Source organism: Lonchura striata, chromosome 2 (assembly GCF_050655825.1).
Source record: "Lonchura striata isolate lonStrDom1 chromosome 2, ASM5065582v1, whole genome shotgun sequence".
In the NCBI taxonomy this organism is placed as follows: domain Eukaryota; kingdom Metazoa; phylum Chordata; class Aves; order Passeriformes; family Estrildidae; genus Lonchura; species Lonchura striata.
The window spans coordinates 115,565,355-115,586,303 of NC_140704.1; the positions used below are offsets into that span (position 1 = coordinate 115,565,355).

General features: G+C 39.2%; 1 pseudogene across 1 annotated transcript in view; it reads left to right on the forward strand.

Annotated features, from left to right (window-relative positions):
- The window catches only part of LOC144246500 (chloride channel protein B-like), a 102,226-nt pseudogene that overhangs the window by 59,074 nt on the left and 22,203 nt on the right, over window positions 1–20,949 (forward strand). Inside the window, exons 11-14 of the transcript XR_014950188.1 lie at window positions 10,560–10,650; window positions 11,631–11,872; window positions 13,335–13,347; window positions 13,700–20,277. The product of XR_014950188.1 is annotated as a chloride channel protein B-like (transcript). The remainder of the gene's footprint in view (window positions 1–10,559; window positions 10,651–11,630; window positions 11,873–13,334; window positions 13,348–13,699; window positions 20,278–20,949) is intronic.

Genomic DNA, 20,949 nt, shown 5'->3' on the forward strand with positions numbered 1-20,949 from the left:
ACAAATCTCCAGTAATGTGATGTGTAATGGAATTTGTGTATTCATGACCAGAAGCATTTAGGATTTAGGTTTTACATTTTACTCATAAAATTACATCTCTTGTAGCATATAACTCTTAAGACCAAGATGACAAATGCTGTGAACTCCTTGAAAGAGAAGGGTGCTGTTCAATCTCTTACCCCTACGAGCCCCACGGAAATCCCATATGGACATGACATGACCACAGCAGAAAAATGGCAAGTTATTTACACATCACATACATCAATAATGTTAAAGTGGAGGATGTATAACTTGCGTGACATATCTTAAAAAGTTGGCTTGGGGAAGATGTAAAAATAATTGCCATGATGTTTTTGTTGAGAGTTGCCTTGGATGTAATTATTGATTCTCAAATATGGTTGTTTGGTTTTCTCCTTTCTTGAACAAAAATGTTATTAGGTTAAAAAGAATGGAATAACAAGCTAATGAAGGGAAAGAAACAAATAATCTGCTAAGCTTGCATGAAGGCAGTGGCAGCTCATAATTTTTTAATAATGTTTCTCATTTATGTTTTTTGTACCATTTTTTTCTCATGAAATAAGCATTGATGAAACACTGTAAATTTGGTCCAAATGTAAAAGTTATTCAGTACCTGGCCACACTTGGAAACTGTAGCAATGAGAGTTGCTGTATACGGATGAAGTGTTATGTTTCACAACATATATGAGTGATTCTGACCCTTTGAAGAAAAAAGGTCAATGCCAGCTCCTACAAGAGCAAGGATGGTGGCCAAACGATGTTGGCTGGAATTTGCATGGGCCTACAAATGCACCTTAGTCTTGGCCTGTAGAAAACATGTAGATATTACAATTTTATTAAAGAAAAACACAAATGTGCCTCCTCCTCTCCTCCAAATCTTCCAGACCTGCCTAGCAGGGCTATATTTTTCTCCTACTCATTGTGATCTGGATGGTTACCCACTGGGGATCAAGATGAGATCACCAAACACATTTTTCCATGGGTGACCTAAATCTGAAACTGTTATCTTCCCCAGCTGAGCAAGCAGTAGAAAATAAAAACAAAAGTAACTACTAAAGAAAATTTCTTGGCTTTAAAATTGTTAAAGAGGAAGCAAGCTGTAGCTGCGAAGCAAGTTTCCAAAACAAAGTTCTCCTTAGAGCAATACATTTGACACTCTGCCACAGTCAGAGCTCTGTGCATGCCTGGGAAACCCTTGCAGAGTTCAGTGTGAGGAACGTGTGGCTACATGTTCCTCAGACCCTACTCTGCAAGGGTTTCCCAAGCACGCACAGAACTTGATGGTGAACTTGACGCATTGATGGGGTTGAATCGATTTATTGTGTGCAGCACAGAGGGTTGAGGAACTGGCTGGCCCCCTTCATTTCTCCCACAGTAGTGATGATACTTGCACATCAGAACAAAACAGGCTATTCTTTTGCACTGCAGCTGAAATGCCTCCCCTGTTGCCCCCCCAGTGACTGCAGCTGAGCTGAGCTGTTATGGATGTGTTAGCCCTGAGTCCGCTGAGAGCTATAAATGTCATGCCCTCAATGACATGCCCTCCTGGCTAGGTGGAATTAATTCTTCAGAGTGACCTGAGGATAGGACCAGTGCCTTCCTTCTCAGGCTGTATCTGCCAAAGAAACAGCATGAGGCTGTAAATACATATTGAGGAGTTGTTGGGAGGTCCCTTGGCTCTCTTTTGTCTTGGCTGCTCTAGATTGTGGCTCCAGATCCTCCTCCAGTGGGAAAATATAGAGTTATGCTTCTGCCTAATTTCTGTGAGACCAAATCTGAAAAAAGAGCTATTTTTTTTCATTTCCACATGTTACAATGTACTGATGGAGGGCCATTGTGGGGCAATGAAGTGGTTCTTTGACATGATGAAGAGATTAGACATATCACCACTTGTGTTTTGCTGCTCCATCTTCTTTGCCAGAGGTTAATAAAACTCTTCATGAAGTAAAGTACAGTAAAACTAGAAGACATGGAGGATTTGAGGAGAAAAGCTGTAGGTAATGAATTTCTTTTCCCTGTCTGTGGACATTTCTGGGATATAACATGGATGGTGATGATATTCCATGGTCAGCAGCAACACCTTTGCTGCCATGCTTTGCATCCTTTGATTGCTTCCTTGTACAGGCATGTGTAATGGATGACAATGTGCTCTCTATACAGGTGCTTTTTTTCTTGGATGCTGTTTATTCCTTGCTTTATGTAGGCTTCCTGCATATTTGTGACTGATGAATACCACGTTCCTCCCAGGGACTGTTCTGATGTTGGTGGCCTTTTTTGCCTTTACCTACACTTTTGCCAAAGAAAATTAGGGAGCAGCTTTTCTGTACTGTGGTTAAATCCTCCTGGTGTCCATTGAAGTAAAGCAGGTGCATGCTGGTGTCTTGTTAGACCAGGAGCTGTCCCCTCTGTGTCCTCTGAGGAAAGAGGTGAAGAGTCAAAAGCTGGAATACTGCCCAGCAATCTTAATTTCTGTTTTGAACACAGCTGTGAGACAATTTTCCTGGAGAAAATACGAGGTTGACAAATACCACTGAGTAGCCTGTTTGGGAATTTTACCATAACAAATAAGCCATTTTCTTCACGCCTGAGGCTCTCAGATCTGTACCATACGTACCTCTCCTCCTGTCAGACTGAGGGCTGGATTCCCTGTGCTTGCCTCTGTACTCTTACCTACACAGCTGTTAGCCATTACTCTGCATTCTGGTTGTCTATCTTTTAGCTGAAGGAATTTTTTTTTTTTGCTTGATTTAATTTGACTGGGATAAAGTAATTATGCAGAAATCACGATATCTCTGATGGTAAGCAGACTGTACAGACTATAACTGTCTAAGCAGAAATGGGTAAAACTTGGTTTTATGCTACTTCTGTAGGGGACGTGACATTTTTGGCATTGTGTCTGCATTTTTGTCTGTATTTTTTCACCTAGGAAACCCCATTTCTTCTCACCCATCAAGTTTACTGGAACTTCAGCATTTGTGGCTGATTGAATTAGATACATTGAACCCAAAAGGAAATTTAAATAAAATATTGAAAATTTTTGTCAAAAATCCTTGTACTTTACCATGTTTGTTCAAACTGTTTCATCACAATTGGATGCCCCACCCCTGGAAGCATTTAAGGCCAGGCTGGATGGTTCTTTGACCACCTTGGTCTATGGGGGATGTTCATGCCTGTGCAGGGGTGGAACTAGATTATCTTTAAGAACCCTTGCAACCCAAACCATTCTATTACTTTATGATTGTACATTATGGATATGTTAGGCAAGAGTGTATTGACTATGTGATTGCCTTACTTAAGTTTGTTTGATACAGATGAAGTGTTCACAGTACTTAATTTTCAGGATAAAGTTGGGAATCTAAGATCCTTTCAAAAGATAAAATACATCCAAAAGCTGTGGTCTTCATGTAGCTAAAATGTTACTACATTATGGATATGTTAGGCAAGAGTGTATTAACTATGTGATTGCCTTACTTAAGTTTGTTTGATACAGATGAAGTGTTCACAGTACTTAATTTTCAGGATAAAGTTGGGAATCTAAGATCCTTTCAAAAGATAAAATACATCCAAAAGCTGTGGTCTTCATGTAGCTAAAATGTTACTAGATGCTGGACTTGCAAAAACCCCTACTGACTTAAAACATGGCTTCCCATCCAAAGACATTTCAAAAGGTCTAATACCCTGGAAACCAGATTCAATCCATCTTAAAATAAAACTTAATTACCTCTGAAGGTCTTATTTTGAAAGGTGAGTTAAAGCCTGTTGCTCTGTGCAATCACACAAATGTGTTTTGTAAGCTTTCCTTAAAAATGTCCAGCTGGCCTGGGCCAAGCTGCACAGGCCTGCAGAGCACGGCATTGCTGCTGGGATGCTCCCAGCGAACCCGGCGGGACTCCAGCGCTCTCGTAGATCTGGATGTGGAAGCTGACTTCAGTGGGGCTGGGAGCACTGGCAAGGATGCTGAGAGTTACATCTTTCCACTTCAGAAACTCAGGGGAGATATTAAACATCCGCTTGATCAGCAGCAAAATCCCTGCTCCAAATCTCACTCAAAGGATGTCATGTCTAATGGAGCTGAGCTGCCAGAAAGCTGCACCTGAGCGAGGAGGATTTCTGCCTCAGGTTAGTCCCTGGTCCAGATCCAGAAGAACTGCCAGAGGAGGGAGCCAAACTTCATTTCTGTTGGCAATATTTATTTTGCTGCTGTTCTTTGCTGCGCTCCTGCACTTTCTGCTTCCTTTGTGGTAGGAGGAAGACAGGTACAGAACAACATGTGCTCATGAACTACTTCTACTCAATGGTCCTACTTCATATTCCTGGTTTGTGAGGTGGTATGGGAAGGGAGATACTCTGCTCTCCTCAATCAGAAGACATAGTAGAGCAGCTGTTCCCAGTAACAATAATGACACTATTGCTGAGACAAACATTTTCACAATGATGCATGGGAACGCTAAATCCAAACCACATTGTTTAGCTAATGCATGCTTTTGCTCTGCTAAAGGGGAATGTCACATAACTGAAAGTAAATTGAAGAAATCAGAGTTTAGAAAATATGACAAAGTTGAAAACTTAAAGCTGTAATACACAGTAACATCCTTTAGCAGTGAAATCAATGACCCAAAGTGGTGTGTGTATGTGTATTTTAAGGCAGTTTATTAGGTATGACTCCCCTCTGGCCAGTCCAGTGAACAGACACTGTTGTGAGTCAGGAATGCTTTCTGCCAAGCACTTCAGTGAAACTGAGTATAGCATATAGATCTCCTTTCCCACAGAACATATCAGGCATTGCAACATATCATAGATATGTCAGACTGTAGGTATGGTTTCTGGCATTTTTCTTTAATCTGCACTCCCAGTTGGGACTAATGAAACACTGCTCTCAAGACTTGTGCATGCACATGTGTTCAGAGAGTCCTCACACACTGTTTTAATAAGGTAATACTTTTATTCTTGTTAGCAAGAAAAGAGGTACTTGCCTTCAGTAGAGATGTGGTGCAACAGCTTAGAGAAAGGAAAGTTAAAGATTAATGGAGACGTGAAACATTTAATTAATAAATTAATTACTGAGCTAGTGATATCTACCTTAATATTGTGACAGCCTTGCTGCTGGCACTTTCAAAATAACTGATATGGGTTTGAAAGATTGTTGGAGAGCCTTTTCCTTCTGGCACTGTTTTGGCGAGATTGATAAGTTTAGATCACAAGAATGCAAAATTACTCAATCAAATGCAGAAGTCTGCTAAGTTCATGCAATAAATGCAGATAAAAATGGGGTTTTGTTTCTTATCAGAGGATCATGGTCAACTTCCCCCCTTCCTTTCCACTGTGCCTTTGCTGTACGTTCTGGGCAATGGTGATTCTACCAGGCCTGATCAAAGCTAGAAACACCTTTGGCAGTGTTTTGAAGGCTTCATATGAACTCAGACAGCAAAAAAGAAAAAAGGGGAAGGGAAGCACAGTAAAGACTTGAGAAATATTTTTAGGTGTGCAGAGAGAGCTGACAGCAATATCTGATGGCAATATCAAAGTGCCTTTGTGATTACTTGGTTTTCATGTTAGAGGGTAGAGTCTGTCAGCACACTGATTGTTTTTACTGTCCAGCCTCCTGCTTTTGAAGAGCTGCTCTAGTTAATTTCAATGATACACTATACAGTAATCTTGCCTATTTAAATAAATGGACTTCAGTACTTTCAACAAAAGGATGTTACAATCCTCCCATGCATTGTCAGGGTCCTGGGGCACTGTAGCTCATGAATAACACAGATGGGGGAAGGTTTATAGAGTCTGTGGCAGTGGTTTTATTTCATATGCAAAGTGTGAAAAGTTTCTTCCAAAGAGCAACATTATATGATACTTTTAAAATAGGTAGGCCTGTTTGGCCTTGCAAATAATTGTGCAGGTGTTGTAGGACTTTGTGATGGAGCCCTTTGCAGGGAAAACTGGAGTGTTGCAAAGACTGTGTGCTAACCCAAAAAGCCAAATTAAAAACGTATGCAGCCACACTGCAGCATGTGGGTGGCTTTTAGGCAAGTGCAGAGTGTTGTTAAATGTCAAAATCAAATATAGGCATGGGGAAAACTGATGTGTGAATGGAAAGATTGATCACATGCTTGTCCTGCCGTTTAAATGTGTGGTAGGCTCCTCTGAAATTCAAAGTCTGCCTAGCAGCAAGCCAGCTTGTAGAGAAATACAAATCTGATTTTAAGCCTTCATACATTTCTAAAATCTAGCCTTTCTGCAGGTCTGAAATATAAAGTTTGCATTTACAATTTATTAACAGCTGCCTTTGCATTTTCACGTTGAGGCTGTGGGCTTGCTGTCTGCTCATTCACCCTGATGATGTTGCCTATAAAACCTGACAACTGGCAACTTAAGTAATGAGTATTAACTTCAAATCATAGCCTTGATGTAGAAGAAATCCCTGTACTATAGATTTGAAAACTGAGGTACAGAGGTTAAATATTTGCTCAGTGTCCTTTGAAAAGCTGTAGCATAGACAGAATTTGATCTTTGCTCTGGAAAACCTCAGCCTAGTACTTTATAGTGACCTTTTTATAATCTTTTAGGTAGGATGCCAAAAATTCATGCAACGCTCCTGCTCCCTCTTCATTTGAAGAACAAAATATTAAGTAAACAATAATGATTTAGCCTGCCTAACCTGAAACAACCCTGTAACCCTGAGATTTTACTGTGTAAGATGGAGACTTGGTTGATTTAAAACAGTTCCTGATACATGATGACCTAGTCCTTATCTACTGTCTAGCTCACCATATGCAGAATATTCTTTTTACAAGTTTAAAAAAGCACAACACTATTTCAAGTCAGGCAAATGACTGCATTGGATACCAGCCAAAACAACAGATAAAATCAGGTTAAAAAACACCCCAAAACCCAGGTACTTTTGGTGGATTAATGCAGGAGAAATAAGCTTAAAACTTTCTAAAGTAAATGAAAGCATGATGCTTCATGTTCTTTAATCCTCCATCCTCCACTTGTCCCTTTGTGCAGCTATTTTATCCATTCCATTTAGGAGAGTCCAGCCCTGAATGCTTTTGCCAGTTGCATCACCTTTTAATATTCCTTCTGTTCATTTGCAGCTACTTTGGAGCTGTAGTTCCTTTTATGTCATTCACCCCATATTTAGAATTTGTAGTTTCCTCAGATAATTGGCCATTTTGACAAGAAGAGTGACACAATCAGCTGTCAGATACTTTTCATTCCTGACTTCCATGCCAAAACTGACATGTGGATATTGGAATAATAACGCGTTATCTTAATTAGGTGTATCTTCATGATACATGCTTTATAACAGATAGAACATATGAAACTACTGCAATGCCTTGCCAGGGTATCTTTGAAATGAGATTCCCTACTTAAGAGGTTTTTTCCTTCTTAAATAAATAAAGAGCAAATGAACAATTGCAGAGTCCAAGTCTGAATCTTAGCACTTCCTGTTAAACCTCACAAAATAGTGCAAGAAACATGTTTGGTCTGCTTTCTAAGGCTTGATGATGTGATAGGAAGGATGTTGTATGTAACATCAAAGAATGATGTTGTTATACCTCTGAAGCCTGACTTCTGGAAGTCCAAGTGAAATAATGTATGCTCATTTTTCTCCAGAATATGGCAGTTTTTAATAGGCTTGGATTCTTATCAGAAATGTTCCAACTATTTCCTTCATTGTGTTTGTGTGTGCTTTTTTCTTGACTATCCAAATTTCTCTCACACTTTTCAAAGTTTTGTTAAGTGACTCCCTGCTGGGTTTAGTTAAGAGTGGTGCTGAGCAAATTGCAAGCTGCCAAAACCAGCCAACAAACCACTGGTGATGAGCAAATGTTTCTGCTCTTTCAACTCATGGTGAATGTTACTGTTTTCTTAATTCCAGCATCATGTTCAAGTGGAAAATGGTGAAGTCTGGACTACAGACCTGAACACTGTTTTGGACCTGAGCAAACAGAGTCTGGCTGAGGATCAGGGCAGATCATAACTTTCACACTTGCTGTCTATATATGTTAGGATTAAAGTATTGGGAGTATTCCCAGCCCAGTGATCTTTCTTGAAGTAGACTTCTTGGAGCTGTGCATTATGATCTCGGAGCAGAATTTAGATCTGTATATTTTTGTCTCTTAGAATGATTATAGACCTTTTTTGTGAAAGACTGTAGAATGTGAACCTTTGGAGAGTTTTGCAGAATGAAGTGTGTAATGCACAAAAGGTAATTCATAGGAAATGACTGGTTTAGTTTCTTCTCTATACCCTCTGCTACACTGAATATACTCTGATATATTGTGTTTTTCTCCATTTCCTCCTCCAAATGTAGTCTGAATGGAATATGTCTTGCCTGTTGTAGCATGCCTTATTAGTGTCTTCTCATCATTGTCCTCAAAACCAAGCCCATTAATTGCCTATGCTACATGTCCAGATGATGGCATGCATGTGGTAGGAGGCCTAGGGAAGATCAGTGACTTTTCCTGGAAAGGAGATGGGAGCTCAGGACAAAGTGTTTGCTCAGCCATTAGCTCTGCTGCAGTGTTGCACTTACCTTAGTAATCTGAAAGAGATTTTATTAAAACCAAAGCCAGTCAGATATTAAATTGAGACAAATAAAGTTTCAATAGTTACGAATACCCAATTCCTTCTTGTTCTGTGAATGGGAAGTGCTTTAAAGGTGGGAGCAGGTGACAGGCTCCTAGTATTTCTGGCTGTGCCACTAATTTCCTTCAGAACGGATGCTTTTCCAGAAGTTATACTCACACAGGCACACTTATGTGTAAAAATCCCTTTGATAATCTTAGATGAGAGACAAAAACCATTGAAAAAAATGCAGATTTCAAGACTACATAGTGAAACAATTGACCATTGCAGGAGAAAGAGGTCTTCTCTCTAATGTTAACTTGCGGGAGGTGGAAGTGATAGTTTTCTTCAAATGTGTGTTCCAGGTCTGTACAAAAATGCAGAGGTAGATTCTCACGGCATATCTTCCTTTAAATGGCATTTCATAATAAAGGACTTGAACCTAGTTCTTCCATATCCAGTCCCTAGGATCTTTTGGATCAGGCAGGCATGTTTGCTTAGAATCATAAAGTCATGGAATCATTAAAATGGCAAAAGACCCCAGTGTAAGCCCTCTGCTGTGGACTGCTAATAACACCTTGAAGCAAACTAATCTTTCCTAGGATACATTTATGTTAAAACTAGTAAATCCCTATAACATGTTTTGGTTTGAATAAACCAGTATTTTTGGACACAGAAATACTCAGTTAAAAAATTCCAGCTTATACTTGGTGTTCCAGTCACAAAAGCCACTTGGTATGTTGTTTATATTTTTTCTGATGCCCTAATGAAGATTAGGTGTCTGCTCTCCTCTGAGTTCATCAAGCACATAATTTAGCAGTGTGTTGCACAACTTTGTACTACTGTATTAACTCCTGGCTCCTAGCTGTAATCACAGAATAGGGCTAGCATGATGTTAAGTATGCTACAAACCGAAAAGATTTGTGGTGGCCCCAAAGGTATCTGTTATCAAAATGTAAGTTAAAAGCTGAGAAGCGGATAGTATGAATGGAGTGTGTGTTTATGTGTGAGTGTAGGAAACAAATACTAAGATAAAAACTACAACTTTATGCATCTTGCTTGTGAAGGCCTTATCTGTGTAATGCAGAAAGGTAGAACTCTGAAGAAAGGTTTGAAATTATAAATTAATTTATAAAAATACTCATTTAAACATTACTAAGTCAGCAATAATATTGGATGTCTTAATGAACTCTAGAGTGCAGTACTGTGAGCGAAGCTTTCACTGATGATTTAAAACAGGACATAATATTTTGGCAGATCTTGTTTTAATGTAGATGTTACTTAAGAAGGATGAGGGAAGCAACAACAGTCTACCTACTTTCATCTAGATAATTGTATTTGCTTATTACAGGTATTGTCTTGTTGGGTGCAAACTACACAGTTCATGAGCTGGTTCTGCTAAGGACAAGGTCAAGGAGAGGTCAAGAACATGTAGGATAGGTGATGTCTTTTAAACTAATATGCCAAACCTAAATGAGCAAATATCTGTGTGATGCTGCTATTGCTAATGGATGTTTAGAAAAGCCAAATGCATGGTCAGCCCAGTAATACTTTAGAATCAAAGAATAACTCCAGTTGGAAGGGACCCATAAGTAACACTCCTGATGCAGCTCCATTCCATTTCCTTGCATCCCACTGCTGGTCACCAGAGAGCAGATTAGCACCTCCCACTCCACTGCTGTCCTTGGGGAAGTTGTAGACTATGATGGGTCCACCCTTCAGCCTTTTCTCCAAGCTGAACAAAACAAGCAGCCTCAGCCACTGCCCTTGTCCTTGAGGCCTTTTACTATACTGGTTGCCTTCCCCTGGACACACCCTAATAGTTTGATGTCCTTCTTATCTCAAGAACCCAAGCCTACATATAGGACTTGTGGTGTCATCATATCTCTGATGCTAAAGCATTGTGTACTTGCTGTTTAAAATTTGCCCATTATAATGAATGTAGTCATCTGCTCTAACTTCGAGTTAAGGCTGTGCATACTGCTGGAGAAAAAGCACCTCTCTGAACTGGAGACAAATTATGAGTCTTTGTCCCCATCTCATCCTCTCTGCTATGAGAAAGTAACCTCTTTTCTTTCAGTTCTTTCCCTGTTTAAAAAGCATATTTGGGTAATTTAGGATGAGGAAGAGATTATGTAACATATGTTGTTGAGATAAAGAAGTGATCAGGTTCAACTTAAATTTAAGGATGACTAGAGACCTTACAGGGACATATCTCATAAACTATAATGCCACTCAGAGTCTGAAAATTGTGCAAGACTGCTGGTAAAGAATTCCTTTGCTCCGACAGGCCATAGCAGTCTTCTCTTTCTCAACTTCTCCATGGATAGCAGAATTGTTATAATATTTAATTTGCTATGGGATAGCACCTCTCTGAATGATGAGTGTTTATAAAAACTTTCAAACTTGAAAAGCATGTAGCATTCTTCCCCTTGACAGATGACCAAAGGATTTTTGGGAATAGTAAACGTTAAGTGTAGTGGAAGAAAATCGTGAGTTTCTAAGGCAAGACTAGTATTGTAGTTTTAGGTATTTATACAGGCCCAGCTGGAAAGCCATCATGTGTTACTGAAACTTGGTCTGCACATGGGAATGTGGCTGGCAACATAATGTTAAGGAGCAGGGCAGTTATGTATGATGAGGTGCCGGTACACAAATAGATATTCCTATGGAAAATGGCTGAAGCTCAGCTGATGGCTGATACCAGTTTTGCTGCACATTTCTGCACTATGCTAGCACGTAATTACCACTTAGTGCGTGAATTTTAGCAGCATGAGAAACCTCACACCTAAGCCAATGCAATTGACATTGTCTAAACAGAGATACAGTTACAGTAAAGGAAAACAAAAATTTGTAACTGAAGAGTGCTCTAATTTCAACTGCTAATTTAAGTCTTACTGGCAAAAGAATTTATAAAGTTTGGACAAGTTCTGCTAGTGTAGCTCTGCTAGAAGTCTTTTGTTAGGAGTCAGACTAGGAGTTTTTTGAACCTCTAATGTGCTGCACAGAAGGAAAGAGAAATGCATTCTTGCCTTTTCCAGATAACAGTGGAGAAGCTGCCCAGTCTGTTGCACCCAACCATGCTGCTGAATCACTACATTACAGATCCCTGGTATCAGCAACTCTTCATCAATCTGGTAAGGCTGAAGCCAACTCTAAAAACAAACATTTCCTCCATGAACAATATGTTTGTTATATTTTCTCATTTGTTTATGATGGCTGTGTCAGCCGCACTGATTTACATAAACACTGCCAATCCTGGGACGTTGCATTCTCAACAAAAGTAGCTGAGTACAAACAGCATTCCGAAGTTTTAATTCATATTGTATAAACATAACAGATGTTGATAAAATGAGCCAAAAAGAAAATACAACAAAGGAGACCATTTCAAGGGGGCTTTTGATTAAAATACATTCCAGATTGACAAAATGATACAATGTTAATGGAATAGATCATTTAAATGTCATTATTTGGCTCTTATAGTCCTATAAAGCAAATATAAAGCAACGCTTTTGAGATTTAAACTCCATTACCGTACAGTGCCTATACATCAACTTATAAATAAAACTATATTTCTTTTCCCTTTCCTTTTTTTTTAATGCCTCCTATGACATTGCCACATTTATTTCCTAAATACTGTACTAAAATACTGGGTCCAAAAGCAATAATAAGTTTAGTATACAGAGTAAGGCCTAAAAAAAATATATTATAAACAAAATAAATGCAGTTTCTGCCTCAGTGAATTTCCAGTCATTGAAACTGAGATGGGCGACACTGAGAAATCCAGGTCAGAGGCCTAATTCAGTTGGGTTTTCTTTAAAAAGATATAAAATCTGCTCCTGTTAATTCATGCGTAAAGATGATGAGACTTCATTTGAGATCCATCTGATCTAAATACCTTGCTTTGAGAAAGAGAGAAAATTTACAAAACATGCAATGCTCCTAATATGCACTATCTAGTTTCGTCTGAGAGTTTTCTTTTAATAGATGGGGGAAATGAGGTGGAGAGAGGACACACGGCTTTCCAAAGTTCAAGAGGAGGTCATACATGGAAGTAGAAGCCAGTTCAAACTGAGGCCCAGCCCAGTGCTTGCACCTGTGGGGCACACATCTTTTTTATTATGGGCAACCTATGGAATTCAATTACATTTCATATTGATGTGAATCCTCAAGCAACAAAATTTACTCCCCCTTTCAACAACTTGTTATCATCACTCATGAAAGCTCTGTTTCTGATACCCATGCAAATAGCCATTTTGATTTCCTAGGTGCAATGATTTCCTGCAGCAGTGATTTCCACAGCAAAACTACATGCGGTAAAGAAAGAGGAAACCTCTTTACTTTTGGTTTGTTTTCTTCTTCATGTCTTTGAATGCCTGGTCTGTTCTTTAAATGAGAGAAGGAGAAGAGATGTGCCCCTCTATGCTGTGCATTTATTTATGTTGTTTTATCATGTCTTTGTTTCACTCTTCCTCTTTCTGGGGAAGCATAACATTGAGAAGCACAATACACCTTCTCTGGCAGAACTGGCCAGGTCACAGGAATAATACTGTAGGATGATGGGAAAAATAAAGTCTTAATGAACAACTACATACTCTATAAAGACCAGCTTGGTTGACAATAAAATGATCTTTAACTCTGTTCCTATCAAGAAACCATTAAAGCCCTCATAGTTTTCAGTCACCAGAGTTTAGTACTGGTAGGCCCGCTTCTCACACCTATGTGATTCCTTCTCTTCCTTGCAGCCTGTGTTTCTATGTGAATTGATTTTTATAAGCGTGTACTACAAAATATTATAGAATGCCATAAATGGCTGTGTAATGAGATAGCAGCAATAAAAAAATTTAAAACTTAATAAACACTGGGGTCACTGACTGTTTTCAAGCAAATCTTAGACCAGAAAAGTCTTAGACTTAGAAAGTGGACCTCAACTCAGCTTTTCCAGTCTGTGAAATTTGAGTGCATTCCAGTCATCACAATTTATTTAAATTGAACCTTATGGTTTACCAAAAAATAAAGTGGTTCTTTTACTATGGTATTTCCTGATGCTTTAGGTATAATTGAGAATGTGGAGCAAGGAGAGAATCCATGTTCTTATTGCATGCTGTAGAAACTGCAGAACCAAGTGTGTGGAGTGATCAGTGGGAAGGACTTGATGCCTTTCCTGCTGCAGGAGAGGCTCAGGCTCCAGCTGGCACCACAGAGCCCTGATGCCCTGATGTGAGCAGCCCCTGGATTCAGGGCCATGCATGCCTTCTTAGGCTTTGTCACTTGTTTTGGAGTGCATGTTCTTCTTCAGGAATACATAATCAGAGTTTTTCCACTTGATTCCTTTCAGAGAAGACATGCTTAAATATCTTGACATGAGAGGATGTAGCCCCAGAACTATGTCCCTTCAGCTGCTTGTTAACTTCAAAATTCACTAATTTAAATGCTTGTGAGACAACATGGGAATTCACATGTTTATGGAAGACATATAAAATGTGAAAGATGGATGTCAAGAATGCTTTTGTCATGCTGTGTCTATGTCTCTTGAAAAAGACCATAACCATCAGCAACTGCTATGTTGGCAAAGCCTTTCAGTGAAGATTAAATCTTCAATCTCTGAGTATCCGCCTGTTAAAAAGAAAAATGTTTTAGATTTCCTCCAATGATTTTGATGTTTAATTTTGTTCTGTTAAATACCAGAAGGATTCCCACATTTTTGGACATTAAAACCAAACACGTATGAAAGAATCCACCACTATTCATGTTATAATGAATACTAAGGAAAGCTAGTAATAATTTATTGGCTATAAAAACTTGCCAAAATTCCTGAAAGTGAATTTCTGGTATTTGAATTATGCAGCTCTGACTCTCCTATAATTCAAAGATTTGTTGGATGTTCTCTAGTTTTCCCTTTAGGAATTTGTCTTTAATATTAATAATGTTGTTTCTGTAGCACCACAGGGAAAGCACGGCATTTTAAAATTGAAGAGTCCAGTCAATGCATACAACTGGCAGTCCAGAAATGCTCAAAGTCACATGAGACAGGCTCTTTAAATGATCATTTTAAATATGTCATGTGCAGGATAAGAAATGCTCTGCAAATCATCCATCTAAGAGATATGGACATGGATGTTTATTTAGATCCTGTTACAGTTTGTAATCTTTTGCTCATCACTAGCATGGTCATTGTCACTACTGAACCATGCCTCACTCACCTACCTGGAAAATGCCAAATTCTTCTTGAAGGAATTAGAGTTTGTGTGATAGCAGAATTATCTAGAAACCCTTGGTGATTTCCTCTTAAGGTAGTGAGAATCTCTTCTTTTGATAAGCAAATCTACTCCCCTACTCTCGGGAACATGGTATGACCCTTGGGGATGGTGCTGTGCAGGACTGGGGATTGGACTTGATCCTTGTGGGTATCTTCCAGCTGAGCTTGTTCTGTATGACTCTGGGATTCTAAAATCCGAGTAACCTTGCAATGAATTTGCATTTTTGGTTCAAAGCCCATTGCTGATTTCCTTTTCCTTGATTTATTGAGTACACAAAGTATCACCTTTCTAAGACTTGAGTAATGTAATTTTTTTTTGCTTACCATGTCTGTGGCTAAATGACTCAGTACAAATTGTAGTTGGGGTGTTGTTTGCAGAGCATGAGAGCTTGAGATAGCCAGGATAACAGTAACTTGTTACGCAACTTTGAACTGGTCACGTCAATGCTTGGCATATCATTTACTCTGCCTTTACATTTGGAACAGTGATGTGAATCCGCCACAGGTACTATGAAGAGTATATGTGAGAAAGATGTTGCAGGAATATAAACTATTTATAAGAATATTTTAGGCTGCCCAATTGTAAAAATCATAGCAAGGTTGCCTTTTTTTTTTTTTTTCATTTTAGTACAAGTGTAATTTCTAAGCAAAAGTTCACACAATTTACATGGAAGTTCTCATAACTTTTGGAAACTGGGTGGGGCATAGCATGCTGCATTTTTCCATACATTAAGTATCTAGTTTCATTGCTAGATGAGGGTTTCTTTGGTTAGTTTGTTTTGGGTTTAATTTTGAGGTTTTTTTTTTTGTAATGTATATGTGTTTGTGAAGACACAAATAAAAGAATTCCTCCCAGGACTGAAAGAAGCCACTCCTTTATATTCTGGACTCCAGTGACAAATTCATCACAAATGATAATAGCCTAATACAGGATAATACACTAATATATGAAAATGAAAACAGATGAAATTGGTAGGAATTTTTTCATTAATATGCCATTCTAATGATCTTTATATAGAACAGGTCTCTAAGGAATCACAGTAACATGTAGTCATATCATTTGACTCTTGGGCACAAGATACTTGTGCCCAAGTACTAGATTCTTTTTGTCTGCTTTACTGTATGGTAAATATTCTGCTATTTCTTAATATATTTTTAACTAAAAGCTAGATACAGAAAATATGCTATTTTATATAAGATACAGTTTATCAATTTTCACAATTTTTTAACCCAAACTTCAGTGACAAAGGGCTTCACAACAAAATTCAAGTATTTGGCATTATTTTTGGCTTTTACTACATATCTATTTATTTCATCTCACTCTCCATTATGATGATGTTTTCTTAACAATTCTCTCCCTTTTAAACTGAAATGTATTGTAAAGCACAGGCAGACTGAACTTTAGATCTAGGATTGAAGTACAGTTGTGCAAAATTCCCAATTCAATTAGGAAAATTGCCTGCACATTAGAAACACTACATCATCTAGGTATTACATATCCCTATGACTGAACATAAACTGTTGTGAGAAGCTTTTTCTAGCATGCAGCTTTAATGTATGGTTTTACAGGTATCCTGCAATGTCCATCATGTAACATTGGTTGTGTTTTTCCTGTCATGTGATACTCACATACTTTAGATTTAATTGCCCAGTGTTTTAAAACAGCCTGGTTTATCACACTGGAGAACCTTTCAACATTTGTTTCACAACTGATTCCTTCTTACATTTTTTAAATGGGATTTTGTCCTTTAATCACATTTATTTGCTGACTATGAACAGAAAAACCTAAAGGAGGGAAGACAGATTAAGAAATTACTTGTATCTACTTTATATAAAAATGATGACTTTAAGGATTCAGGGACAAGCATTGCTAAAGGTACTGGTAATACGATATGGTCAATCATACCTCAAGGATCAGATAGCCTTGAGCCAAAAATCTAAATGCTAATGGAAATGTAGCTGTGCTCTGCAAGGGTAGTGCCTGAAAAATCACTGATGAGGAAGTGCTGCAAAATGTTACTGTTGTCTCTGCTGCCCCTTTTCACATAGCTTCAGCTAACAGAGCTGTCAGTGTACCACTGGTGATCATGAAATCACTTAATGAAATGAAGTGTAACCAGCTCTCTACTAAAATAGTGCTTAATTAAGTGTGACCATCAAGTGATGGGAACCATAGTAGTATACAAGGGAATGCTTGTTCATTCCTGAAAGGCCTATTAAAGTAAGAGGAAATATGTGATCAGCACAGTTGTCTGAATGTCTAACACGGTATGGCATGGGAATGCCAGCATCAGAGTTCAAACACACGAGGACTTACAAACCAGAATTATTTACACTATATGATTGTAATCAATGCCGAGATACTTCTGAGGAGCCAAAGCAATGAAATGGTTCAGTAACCTGCAGTGTCTCATTAAACTGGTAAATTTTGCTCAACTGAGATCACAGATCATAGACTGAACATTCTGCCACTGAGGATACTCCTTGCCCCCGGACAGCAGAGAAACGGGGAAGTATTACCGGCTTCTGCATATTTTATTTTAAAGGGTTAGAGAAAGGAATTTATATTTTTGTGCAAAGACCTCTGTAGATATGAAGTCCCACAGCTTTTGGTGTGGTGTTGCTATAATTGCCCCTCTTATATATGCTGGAGCTGAGATGTGGGATATGAAGTAGCCTGCTGAGGACTGGAAAGTGAATCTGTGGCAGAGCTAAAAGAACTTCAGACTTCTAACTTCTTTACTTCTCAGTATTAATCTCTTTCTTGCAAAGTGAACCCAAAAGCTAGCCCTAAGAGAAGGTATGGCAAGCTGTGTGACCTCCATATCCGCTCACATTTTGGTACTTTTGTTGCACAGAAGTGTTTCTAGTGGGATAGGGCTGTCCCTAGCATACAGAGCAAAGCCACCCATGCAACAGGGAGGACAGTAAGGACTGCCCCTGTGGAGCAGGCACTCTAGTCCTGTATAATTTCACTCTCTCCCATTCTGAATGCATCCTGGAAGTCTCTTAAGACATGCTGGGCCAGCGCAGCAAAGGATGGGACCACTGCTGAGTCACTGCATTGCACATGCAGAAGGTATGGTTTTCTGTGAAAGCATGAGATGTAAATAAATAAACAAGACTTCATATCTCTGGTATGTGTGTATATGTATAGATGTGAACATGTGCACGTGCATATATACAGGTGAAAAACTGAACCCTTTTTAAACTATTGTTTGTAATTTAGGAGACAGGCAAAGCACTGGATGAAATTGCATATTTCCTTTGAGGAAAAAAAAAAAAAGGAGGAGTAAACAAATTATGTGTATCTGGAGCTTGATTATCCTAAAATATACAGGCTACTACCTATAGAAACATTTTTAATCCTTCAGGAGTTAGCAATAGGATAGAGATTACTGTTCATGCAAGGGTTAAGGTCTGAGAGCAAGGCACAGAGGTATAGCAGACAGAATCAGGGGCCCAAGAGAGCAATGTCTTGCAGGATATACACATAAGAAGTATTATTTTTCTCATATGACAACCACAGCATAGAATATAAACACTGTTCACAAAAATGACATGACATTTTTTAATCAGCTTGGGCGGGTTGTGTCTCTGACAAGGATCTTCCTTGCATCTTGCTTTAAGGTGATGAACATCTGAAATCATCATCTCTTTGAACCTATAAAGCTGAGTCTCTCAGAATCACAGACTTTACATTAGAAGGATCCTCTGGGGGTCATCTAGTCCATCCCGCTTCACCAAAGAGGTCCAGCTAGATCAGATAGCTCAGGCTATTCAAGCCCTTTACACCCTCAAAGATGGAAAACCCATATCCCCTACTCCAGTATTTGACTATCTTCATAATAATTTTTTTTTATACTTAATTTGAGTTTCCCATGCTACATCTTAAGTCCATTGCCTATCATTTGACACATGCAGGAGAATCTGACTCTGTCTTATCTGTAGCCTAATGACAGGTAGTTTCCACAATCAAGTCTTCTCTGAGCCTCCTCCAAGTTGAATTGAATTATCTCTCTAAGCATCTCCTCATATGCCTGTACTCCAGCCCTTGACCAGTCTAGTGGCCTGCTGCTGGATTTCCTCCAGTACGTCAATGTTTTTACTGTACTGTGGAGACTTGTCTTCATCCCCAAATTGACTTGTGCAGGTATCATGCTAATCTTTTCTATCATTCAAGTTTTAGCATATATTCAGCCAACAAAAGCATGATTTCATTAGAAGATAAGCCAGAATATTCATTTTTTTAAAGAAAGAAACTTGGGGACAATTTAAATGTAAGGTTTTTATGCTACCTTCCCCTCTAGTAAGTAATGTGTTCTTATGTTCTGGTCTTTTTCTCAGCCCACAATTTTCAGTGGCTTGCTGCACTGATAGGAAGTCTTCACCATCCCCTCTCAGCATCCTGAGAGAAATATTTACATCAACTTGGGCCCTTGGTTATGATGTCTTTTCTGTTTCTCAGAGCTCTCCTTTCTGCTTCTTGTGTGTTTCACCACTCTGTCAAGATTTGTTCTTCACTCCAGAAATTTTTTCCCCATGAAATTGCTCAACTGCTCTTGGAAAAGCACAATTTCCTCCTCCTTCCCAAAGATGCCCCCTGAGTACAGCCACATTGTTGTCTGCTGTCTCCTGAAAGGAACACAATGTCTATTAGCACAGAGTTGCTTCAAATGAAGAAATTAAGAATTATACACTCAACATGTTAACAGAAACATCCACAACATTGTTATGAAAAGTTAGTCATTAGGGTCTGGCTGTGATTTTGGAAATTACTCAGGGTGGTTTTATAACAGTTAAAACCTGTAAGGTGCTCTGTGTGAGGCTTTGGGGGTTGGATATATTTTTCCACAACTCTTTACATTTGTCACCAAGAACATACAGCTCCTTTGACAGTAGGACTTGGGTGGGCAGACGGCTGCTGGATGCTGTAATAGGAGGTTGGCAGGACGCAGAATGATAAACTTACTTGTCAACAGCCTTTCTGGCTTTCTTAGGACAGACTAAGCTTTGTACCTCTGCAACTTGTTTCCCATGTAGTCCCTGGTAATTTTTTTCGTATGGGTTAATTGATTTTGTATTTGCTTACTGCTTTTATTATGTCTGCCCAACATGGAACCCTTCTCAGCACAGAAGCTCATTTTGTATCTATTATTCCCTGTTTTTTTAATGTTGCTTCCCTCAGCCAGAAAGAATTCTTCTTAAATTGTTTGCATGTTGGTGGCAAAAGAGATGGAAGACCAAAGAAAATAAAGAAAAGATCCACAGTAAATGTTGAAAATGGGATCCATCCAGTGGGTGGCATGGAAAATAAGGCTGCAAGCATCACTAGGGAGATCTCCAGTTGGGTGACCACAGCATCACAAGTCAGAAGAGTTTACAAAGCACCTCAAGAGGAAGCAGACCTGTGGCTCCATCTGCATTTGGTAAAACCCTTTCTCTGCAATGCAACCTACTGGCTAGGGGGAGGCCACATCAAGGCAATCTGCAGTGCCCTTTTGGCCCCTATGTCTGCATTTCCTTCCTATGAGTCCAAATGATTGTGTAGGATTGGTGGTCATGAAAGTTTCCCATGGCACGGATTTGGGATATTGCTAAGACAGGTGCATGGACAGCCTACTAAAACTGTTCTTGCATACTGCAGGCCAGATGCCTTTAATGTCCCATAGGTTCATAGTTCATTTGTGTCTCTCTCTTCAGTATTCTGAGCATTTGCACTTTCTCTCTCATAGAGCACCTTTTTATTTCCTATTAGTTATGTATTAGTTGCAATGCAGTTGTACTAACAGCATTATTCACAATGAATTTCACTACTTTCTCTCCATATTTCTGCTCCCTTCCCTTCCCTTCCCTTCCCTTCCCTTCCCTTCCCTTCCCTTCCCTTCCCTTCCCTTCCCTTCCCTTCCCTTCCCTTCCCTTCCCTTCCCTTCCCTTCCCTTCCCTTCCCTTCCCTTCCCTTCCCTTCCCTTCCCTTCCCTTCCCTTCCCTTCCCTTCCCTTCCCTTCCCTTCCCTTCCCTTCCCTCCCCTTCCCCTTCCCCTTCCCCTTCCCCTTCCCCTTCCCCTTCCCCTTCCCCTTCCCCTTCCCCTTCCCCTTCCC